Raw genomic sequence first — 11,056 nt, forward strand, 5'->3', positions numbered from 1 at the left:
GAAATGGCTGTGTATCTATTATTCTTATTAGATCATCTTAGAAAAGATCTTTGCTTTGAGCTAATTATATCTATTAGCTGACTATTTAATATTAACATACTGATGAGAGATGCATTAACTATAGTCTTAGAAATGTGGACCCACAAAGTACCTCTAAACTATGGAAATTGGGAGAGTAGTCACTTTCCTAGAGATCCAATCTGAAAACTCATGACTATCTCAAAGGTGAGGTAGCCCAGAAAAACTGCCACACATCATATTCCTCCTTCCCCATTAGATTCTGAACTCCATAAGGACAGGGTCAAATGATCTTTGTATCTCCCTAGACAACTAGCATGGTGTTCTGCAAACAACACTTCATAAATGCTGTGTTCGCACCTTTGCAACAGATGAGGTTTTAGTGAAAATGGTAAGCAGTGTACACTTAGCAAGAGTAAAGCTATATTGTATCTTTAAGAGCAAAAAGTAGAGGCTGAGATGACCCAGTTACAGACTTTTGCAATTTCTGAGGAATTAGTCCCTTTTTTCTTCTCTGTTCCTGCTAGAATCATACGACAGATACCCTGCCGTTGTTTTGACAAGAATTGACAGCTTATGCCAGCTAGGAAGTAGTGGAAGGTTAATAACTGCAGTAGCAGATTGAAGTTCTTTTGTTTTTATGTTTGGGTTTTTTTAATCATTCTCTGAGCTGAGTGACAGGGCTTTGAGAAGGATTATTTTCAGACCCAGCAGGACAAGTGGAACAGAGGCAAACAGATGAAAGAGAAGCACAAAGAAGAGAGTTAAACAGGTCCAAAGCAAACTTCTGAAGAGTAGCTAGGTAGTGCAGTGGATAGAGTGCCAGGGCTGGAGTCAGGAAGGCCTAAGTTCATATATGGTTTCAGATACTAGCTGTGTGACTCTAGGCAAGTCACTTAACCCTGTTTGTCTCAGTCTCCTCATGTGGAAAATAAGCTGGAGAGGGAAATGGCAAACCACCCCAGTATCTTTGCCAAGAAAGCTGTCATAGGTTCCCAAAGTGAGTGACACCACCCCCTGGACGGTGCTGGAATGATCCAGGGAGGCAGTAGCAGCTTCGGGTGCAATTGTGGGGGGCGTTGAACAAAAATAAAGGTTAACCCAATCTAACCCCAAGGAGGCACTGAGTATTTCTTTTTAATGCAGGCAGTAGGCCAAATAAGTTTGGGAACCTTTGCACCAAAAGGACTCACAAAGAGCTGGACACAACTGAAACAGCGTAACACATGCACAAAGCAAACTACCAAGAAAGTAAGGTGAGAAAATTATGTTCCAGCAGAATTTGAGCTCCTTGAGGATAAGGACTGCTAGAATTGTACAAGGACTGTTTTTCATTTTGTCTTTTTATCCTCAATACCTCCCACATTTTGGAGGGAGTTAGACCTGGGATTTCATTGATATAAGAAGCTCCCTTCCTCAAAGCAAATCATTAATTACTCTGTAACTTAGAGACTAGTCTGGGTCATACAATCAGTTAAGATTGTTAAGAGGTTAAGTGACTTGCCCAGAGTCACAACAACCAACATGGGACTGAGGTAGGACTTTTGAACCAAAGTCTTCCTGACTCTGAGGTCTGCTTCTACTCCACTATAATATACTGCCTTTCCATTCCTTAGACATGGTAGATGCTTATTGGACTGCATTGGAGGAAAGATGACCAGAATAAACTTGGCTTCCAGCTGCCTAGAAACCAGCAAAAACTTTTCTAATGTGTTAACCAAGTCTAAGATTTAAATCAATGTACAAAGGCAAATTTTTCCTATCAAACCTGTGCCAAAAGAGGTCATCCTTAACTAATAACAATAATAGGTAACATTTATACAGTCCTACTATGTGCTAAGCACAGTGCTAAACACTCTACATATATTATCTCATTTGATCCTCACAACAACCCTGGGAGGTAAGTGTCATTATTACCTTCATTTTACAGATGAGGAAACTGAGGCAAACAAAGGTTAAGTGACTTGCTCAGGGTCACACAACTAGTAACTGTCTGAGGCCAGACATAAACTTAGGTTTTCTGGACTCCAGGCCCAGTGCCACCTCTCTGCCCCAGACTACTTGTTTATCTTCCTGCTTAAGGGCAGGCTAGGGTCAAGATTGATTGAATCCACAGGTTCCTGCTTGGTGAAAGGAAAGGAAGTGTCAGCAGGGAGATAAGGCTTCATTCTGGCAGTCAAGTCCATTTTCCACTCCTCAGTAAGGGGAAGCTGTGGAAAGAATTCCTTTGGCTCCTTAAGGGAGAAAAGATATTGTTTCCCCTGGAAGCATGCTTGGCCAAGACTACGGGGCTCCAAATGGTTCACATTTAGATCATATTCCTTGAGAGCAAGTGGGGTGGGGAGGTGAAACCAGCTGCTAGCTAACAATTTTAGCACCTGCAATTTGTGAACATAGATCCATCTCCCTCTTCTTCCTTCCCTTTCAAAACAATCCAATTTTCTGATGTCTTGTGGTGTTATTAAACAAACAAATGTCTTGTGGTGTTGTTAAACAAACAAACAAAAAATACTGGTATTGGAGGGAAGGGCGTGACATCCTGTCCCAGCTCCTTCCGCCATGATGGGACTTTGGGCAAGTCACTTAGTCTCTATTTCTTCATTTGAAAAATAAGGGGGTTCGATTAGATAATCTCCAGGGTTCCTTCCAGAGCCTCCTTTCACATTATTCTTTCCACTAGGAATATCCTCATTTAATAACTTAATCTAAGAGCTATGAGTCAGGAGGGCTAGGTCCTGATCCAAATTCTGACACAGAGTAGTTGTGTAACTCTAAAGAAATTGGGTCAACATTTACCTTTCTCTAAACCTGCAGTAAATCTTCCATTTTCCATGATCTTTCCAAGATCTCTAATGATGGCTTATCAATCAAATCCGGCAATTTTAGGCATCATCGTGGCTAGAGCAATGGACTTGGGGTCCACAAAGACATGAGTTCAAAATCTTATCTCAGACATTTACTAGCTGTGAATCTGGGCAAGTCATGACCATTTTGAGCCTCAGTTCCCTTGTCTGTAAAATGGAGATAATAATGGCACCTACCTTACAGAATTGTAGTAAGGATTAAATGAAATAATATAGTAAAGTATTTCATAAAACTTAAAGTTCTATATAAATGTTAGTTGTTTAATAGTATCATTATCATAATTATTATTGTTATTGTTATTACTCAAAGATGTAATGCATCTGGGCTAGGTGGCTTAAACTCCACATGGACAACTTTTCATCCAAATAGAGGTAATGATTGAAACCACGAGAATGAAAAAGATCACAGGATCATCACTCAACGAGCACTTACTAAATACCCACTGTGTGCTGAGCACTGTACTAGGCACTGGGAATATAGAAAGAAAAAGAAAGAGAGAGAGAAAAAGAAGGAAGGAGGGAGGAAAGAAAGAAAGAGAAAGAAAGAAAGAAGGAAAGAAAGAAAGAAAGAAAGAAAGAAAGAAAGAAAGAAAGAAAGAATGAAAAAATGTCCCACTCTCAAGGAGCTTATCTTTTAGTTTTAGAGCTAGGATAGAATCTAAAGGTCATCTCATTCACTCCCCTGATTTTACAGATAAGGAAACTGAAGTGTAACGAGTTGAAATGATTCATCCAAGGTCATATACCTAATGTCAAAGGCAGAATCTGAAGCCAGGTTCTCTGACTCCAGATCTCTCCAGAATTCTCTCCTGAACCTTGACTTCCTCACTAAAGGAGAGTGTGATGAGATCACAGTGCCCAAAATAGCACCTTGGGGAAAATCTATAGTTAGAAGGAAAGATAAAGAAAATATAAAAGAAATAGACAAGTAGTTAGGAGGGGAACCAAGAAAGGTATTACAGGCATTTTAAGAATAAGGTCCATTGGGGCAGCTAGGTAGCACAGTACATAAAGCTCCAGCCATGGAGTCAGGAGGACCTGAGTTCAAATATGACCTCAGACACTTGAAACTTACTAGCTGTGTGATCTTGGGCAAGTCACTTAACCCCAATTGCCTCACCAAAAATAAATAAATAAATAAATAAAAGACATACATTTAAAAAAAAAAAGGAATAGGGGCCATTAGGGGCAGCTGGGTGGTACAGTGGATACAGCACTGGCCTTGGAGTCAGGAGGCCCTGGAATCAGGAGGACCTGAGTTCAAATACAGCCTCAGACACATAATACTTACTAGCTATATGATGACTCTGGGCAAGTCACTTAACCCCAATTGCCTCACCAAAAAAATAAATAAATAAATAAATAAAAAGAATAGGGGCCATTAATATTAGCAAATAGTGAAGAGAGGTCAAGTAAGATGGAGACTGAAAAAGGCCATTGGATTTGGCCCAGAAGTCACACAAAGATAGTGGTGACTTTGGAGAGAATAGTTTCCATAGAAACTTTCACTAGATAGAATATCTTTTAGCTTTTCATCCCAGGATAGAATCCCAGTTAAGGAGTGAGTGGGTGAAGAGTAAGAGGAAGCAGAAAACAGACTAATCATTAAGGAAGCTTTGCAGTGAGAAGAGAGATTTAGGATGATAGCTGGAGGGGGTGGCAGGGTTCTTTTAAGATAAGTGAAGCTTTAGCAGGTTTGTAGGCAATAAAAGAGGTCAGAAAAGTTAATTCAATTCAATTGAACAGTCATTCAAGTGCCTACTTTGTGAAAGACTCCATGCAATCCAACAAGTCAAGAAAACAAACATTAATTAAGGCCTTACTATATGCCAGCTCTATCCTGAGTGCTGGGGTTATGAAGAAAAGCCAAAATGACTCCTATTATCAAGGAGCTCACAATCCAATGGGAGAGACAAGATACAAACAAGAGGGATAAACAGGACATAGACCAAGTAAAATAGGAGCAATCTCAGAGAGAAATAATGAGTATTTAGGGTAACTAAGAAAGGCTTCTTACAGAAGATGGGGTTTTAGTAGTTGAGCTTTACAGGGAAGCCAGGAGGCAGAGATGAGGAGAGAGATCACTCTAGCATGGGAAACAGCCAATCAAAACGCAGTTGAAAGATGGAGTGTCTTGTGTGAGAAGCAGCAAGGAGGCCTGTGTCACTTGCTCATAGAGCTTGTGCAGGGGAATAAGGTAATGAGGTATAAGAAGACTAGGAAAGTAGGAAGGGACCAGGTTATAATGGGCATGAAAAGCAAAGCAAGGGATTTCATATGTGACTCCAAAGGTAATAGAGAGCCACTGGAGTTTATTGAACATGGAGTGACATAGTCAGATCTGCCTCTTAGAAAAGTCAATTTGACAGCTGAGTGAAGGAAGGACTGGAATGGGGAGAGATGACATAGGGAGGTCAACCAGCAGGTTATTACAGTAGTGCAGGCGTGAGGTGATAAGGGACAGGGTAGTAGTGTTGTCAGAGGAGAGACAGGACATATATGAAAAATGGTGTAAGTGTAGAGGCAACAGGGTTGGGCAATTGATTAGCCATGGTGGAGGGGGGAGGTGCATGAGAAAGAGTGAAGAGTCAAAGACAATGCCCGGGTCACACACCTGGCTACCTGGAAGAATGGTGGTGCCTTTAATAGCAATAGGGAAGAGAGGAATAGGAGAGGGTTTGAGGGAGAAGTATCTTCCCAGATATATTCCACTCCTTCCTGGTCTCCTTGACATTCCCTGCACCTAGCACTGCATATCTGGCTTCTATGTCTTTGACAGGCTGCCCTGCTCACCTGGAATGCATTCTCATAATCACCATTCTTAGAGGTGGAAGGAACCTTAGAGATCATCCCTTGGTTCTTAACTTTCTTTGTATCATGGATCCCTTTGGCAGCATGGTGAAGTATATGGGCCCCTTTTCAAAATAATGTTTTTAAATGCATGAAATAAAACGAATTGTGTGGAAACATCATTATTAATTTATTAAACCAACTTCTATAAAAGCTAGCATTTACATAGTGCTTTAAGTTTGCATAGTGCTTTACAAAATATTATCTCATTTTATCCTTGCAATAGTCCTAGGAGGGTAGTGCTATTTTATCCTCATTTTACAGATGAGGAAACTGAGACAAACAGAGGTTAAATGACTTTCCCAGGGTCCCACAGTTAGTAAATGTCTGAGGCCACATTTGAACTCAGGTCTTTCTGACACCAGGTCCAGAATTTTATCTATTGCACCACAAGGATTCAAGTTTAAGAATTCTTAATCTAGTCCAACTCCTTCATTTTACAGGTGAGAAAACTGAGGACCAAAGAGAATAGATGACTTGCCCAAGGTCACACAAATAGCAAATAATAGAGCTGAGATTTGAACACACAACCACTGACTCCAAATTAGCGCTTTTTCTATTATTCCATTAAACCTCAAAGGTTTTCAGAGGCTTTACCAGTGGAAGTTTCTACTAAGCTAGAAAGATTTTGAGTGCAGTCCTTCAGAAATTTTCTCTTGGCCTTACTATCCCCTCAAGCCACTGTTCTAGATTCCCTTCTTCTTTCATAGCCAAACTCCTAGAAAAGACTATACTCCTTACTTCTCCATTCCTTAAAAAAAAAATTAAGTTGACCCTACCATTCCCACAAGAAATTGTATATCTCCTCTCCCTATTATAACAAAATTTCCAGAAAAAACTAATACTCTTTACCTCCGCATTTTCTTCTTTCACTCCCTTTTAAATCCTCTGGCTTCCAACCTCTCAACTAAAATTACCCTAGCCAAGGCAACCAATGACCTTTTAAATTCCAAATCCAATGGCCAATAAATTCAGCCCATGATCTATAGATTGGTATTCTATCATGCTGGACCCCAAGTTCCTTTTTACTTTCCCTAAATCCTATTTCTTTGTAATAAAAAGTGCTTTATTCTGGAATCTTGTAGGTCAGCATCATGTATTTGTATATCTCAGACTAGAAGACTTGTGTTCTTACTTTTCACAGTAGGTTAAGAAGTTGGAAAGAATGCATACTTATTTTGGAGAGCCAATTGGCTACAGATAAAAGTGCCTTGGCTTGAAAGGAGAGCCAGTTAAAAGTAGTTTCAACCCCCTTGGTATTAGAGTAAACATATTCATGGCAACCGAAATGTCAGGGTGATGAAAGAAAAGATAAAGAAGGAAAGACAGCAATAAGTGCAAAGGACCTTAAGGAATTTTATTTCAATAGCAAATCTTATTTCAAAAGTGTGCCATTATACCCAAGGAACTACATACAAGAAACTGCTTCAAATTTAGAAGAAATAAGAGCCATTCCCCAATAGATAAATGATCAAAGGTTATCAATAGGCAGTTTTCAAAGGAAGAAATTCAGGCTATCAATGACCAAATTTTTAAGTGCTCCAAATCACAAGTAATTAGAGAAATGTGAATTAAAGCAACTCTGGGTTTCTACCTCACACACACTGGTTTGGCAAAGATGACATAAAAAGAAAATGACAAATTTTGAAAGGGTTGCAAAAAAAAAATACTATTGTGAATTAGTCCAGCTGTTGGTGGAAAGCAAATTGGAACTATACCCCCAAATTCACTAAACTGTGCATACTCTTTGACCTAGAAATACCATTGCTACATCTATATACCAAGAAGATCAAAGAAAGAAGAAAGGGTCCCTATGTTAAAAAAAATATTTGTAGCAGTTCCTTTTGGTAGAATATGCAACCATTTTAAAAAATTCTATAACATATATTCAAAAGAAACAGAAGAAATCTGTGCTGGATGATACATATTTTAAAGACTCTTGAATCAAAGGCAATTAATTTTCAAGATTATCTCCAAGAAGAAAAAAGTTTAAAAGAACAGAAAAGGTTATGAATGGTACTATTACCAAAAAAAAAAAGTGACTAAAATGACAGCAGCAATTACCAACCCATGTAACTACTTATTCTTCTCTATAAAATCTTTATGAGAATGACCTGTTCATTTATTGAGAGTACCCTTAATGCAAGATGCTTATTTTTTCTTGAAATGCTTTTAATTTCATAACTGTCTTAGAGGTGTAGAGACTATAAAATCCCACCGTCTATTATTATTTGTTGATTTTGAAATAACCTTTAATTTGGTCAAACAAAATTCAGCCTTAAAATCTTTCCTGAAAGATTACTAATATGCATGTATTAACATCATGCAAGCTTTCATGACAGGTGCAACCATGGAAACAATCATAACAATTCACTGAGTACCAACATTAATCAAGGCATAAAGCAGGGAGACATGCAATATTCAGCCATGTCATGAGAGTCAACATAATACAGTGGAAAGAACAAGGTCTTGGAGTCAGAAGACCTGAGCTCTGGGTCTTGCTTCAGTCATTGCTAGCTGTGTGATCCTGGGTAAGTGACTTAATTTCTCTGACCCTCAGATTTTTCATTTATAAAATGGCAACAACAATAATAATACTAATACCTGCCTCATAGGGTCATTGTGGAAAAAAAACAATTTATAAACATTAAAGTCATAGAGCTTCATCATCATCATCATCATCATTATTATTACATCTGCTCAGGGATAACAGTATGCTAATTTTGTTAAACCCTAGAACACTGGAATGGCTGCCAATGAAATCCACCAGCAGTCAAAATAGATCAGCTTAGTCATCCCCATTGGATAAACAAGCCAAACGAAAAAGCACTTTGCCTAGATTACAGCACCCTCTCGGATGAGTAGGCCATTGAGTTAGTCCATCTTGTTCAGATACTGCAGAGAGCTAATAAACAGAATCCATAATTGAATAAGAGGAAGAGATTGGGGTAGATTGCTCGTGGAAAAATACATAGCATTTTCAATGAGCCTAATACGATCTCTGTTACAAAAGCCAGTTTTTTAAGCATGAACTTGGGTTTGTAGCGGAAAAATAGGAATGACAATTATTTTGATGTACTAAACTCCCAACTACATGGTGGTGTAATACTAGAAAGTCCCCAACATCTATTGAAGGAGAAAGAAAACATTGACAAACTATTCAAGGACATGTTAAAGCAGATGGTCCCATCTCCCATTATAACATTTACTTGTCCCTGGATAAGAGACCCTGCAGTTTTGCCCAAAAGGACTTCTTTCCCAATAATAAAAGTACTTGATCACCTTGCCTTGTCTTCTGCCCCTGTACAGGAACTGTTTTCTTATTTTGATAGTAAATAACCACCAACTGAATTCCAAATGCTCCCTTTTCTCCCCCCAAGGCTGATACCTTTCTCTACTCCCCCCCTCCTGTGAAATGCTTTAAGTTGCTACATAATGCTCCTGATTTGCTGTGTTCTCTAGGAAGGTCTGAAAGGTTATAAAAATCAAATCTGTACCATGAGAAACTGAAATGCTATTCAATATGACTAGCCTTCTTTACCATGCTAATACATTCTTCTGCTTTGAGTTTGTTCTTCTCTCTTTAAAATGTACTTTGCATTTATTCTATATATTTATTTTGTATATAATAATTATTTTGTGTATACTTATATGCATATAAAATATGTATGTATTGCCTCCTATTATTGGATGTAGAACAGTCTCTTGGAGCAGAGAGCTTTCATTTTTGTTTTTGTAACTTCAGTACATAATGTAGAGCCTACCACATAACAGCTGCTTATTAAATGCTTGTTGATCAATTAATTGAATGATTGATACTCTATGAATTGTGGATTGCTGTGACCTCATAGGACTCAAAATTGCTGGCAACTCAAAGAGTCATGGGAAGTTGGACAACTAGAGAATGTTATCATCTTGAAGTAGTGTAAAAGGCATCAGAAGGACAAACATGGCCAAAGGAAGCAGGTTAATCATGTAACAAGAGTGGACAGCCTGAGTGGGACACTGAGATCCATGAACTAGTCAAAGAATCAAAGGAGGTCCCCTGATGCTTTGGGTAGATCCCTTAAGTCAGAGATCCCTCACTTTTTCTGTGCCCTGAACCCCTTTGGTAATCTGGTGCAAGGCCATGGACCCCTTCTCAGAATAATGTTTTTAAATGTACAAAATAAAAGACATGGGATTACCAAGGAATCCAATTATATTGAAACATATTTGTTAAAATATTTTGAAAATAAGTGCACAGATCCCAGGTTAAGAGCCTCTGCTTTAAGGGTATTTGCAATATGTCTTGAGCAAGAGACATACAAAATGTGTAAACATAGATGGGGTGTGATTAGCCCTAGCGAAGGAAATAGCCACAATGTTGATGTCACAGTCACAGAATTTCAGAGTTAGAACAAACTACCAATCTAGTCCAACTCATATCTGAACAAGAAGTTGTGCTATGACACACTCAACAAGTTATTATCTAGCCTTTGATTAAAGACTTCCCAAGAGGGGCAACCCAATACCTCCTTGAGCAACACATTCCACTTTAACTGTAGTTGTTTGGTAGTTTTCCCTTATATCAAGCCTAAGTTTGCCTCTTTGATCCGGGGTCAAGAAGAACAAGCCTGATCTCTCTTCTATATGACAGCCTTTAAAAACTAATGATGGCCATCATACGCTTTCCCCTTCCCTTCCAAACCCAGTCTTCAATACCCCAGGATAAACATTCTCTCTTCCTTCAACCAGTTCTCATATGGCATGATCTTGAGATCTTTCAGCATCTTGCCCACCCTCCTCTGGAAATTCTCTAGCTTATCAACGTCCTTTTTAAAACGTACCACCTCCAGAAATAAGTCTAAACAAAATATTTCACTGTTTTGTTATTGGTTTTTCTTGCTGTAGTTTTTTTCTAACCAGAGGCCTGGTAGCACATAGTTACAATATTCAGTGTACTGAAAATAGATGTTTTTCCATCTTATTCCAGGATTTGTCTGTGAATCTCAGCTCTGCATTTGAATATAAAGTGTGTAAATGAATGGAAATCAGGCAATTTACAAGCGAGATCTCAATCAGATGCTATTGGCTCGAGTTTGAGTTATATGCTACTGTCTCTTCATGCATGCACTATATAGAGGAGCTGCTACTAAAAGTAATTTTCATTTTATTTACTCAGAAAAGAACCACAATAATTTTTTTTCCCTAAAGAGCCAGAACAAATGTAAGAAATGGTATAATATAACAGAATAGAGGTGGTCCATTGGGATAGATAAATAGATAGGTAGATAGATAGATAGATAGATAGATAGATAGATAGATAGATAGATAGATAGATA

The sequence above is a fragment of the Vombatus ursinus genome, unplaced genomic scaffold (assembly GCF_900497805.2).
Source record: "Vombatus ursinus unplaced genomic scaffold, bare-nosed wombat genome assembly UNPS02007612.1, whole genome shotgun sequence".
NCBI lineage: Eukaryota > Metazoa > Chordata > Mammalia > Diprotodontia > Vombatidae > Vombatus > Vombatus ursinus.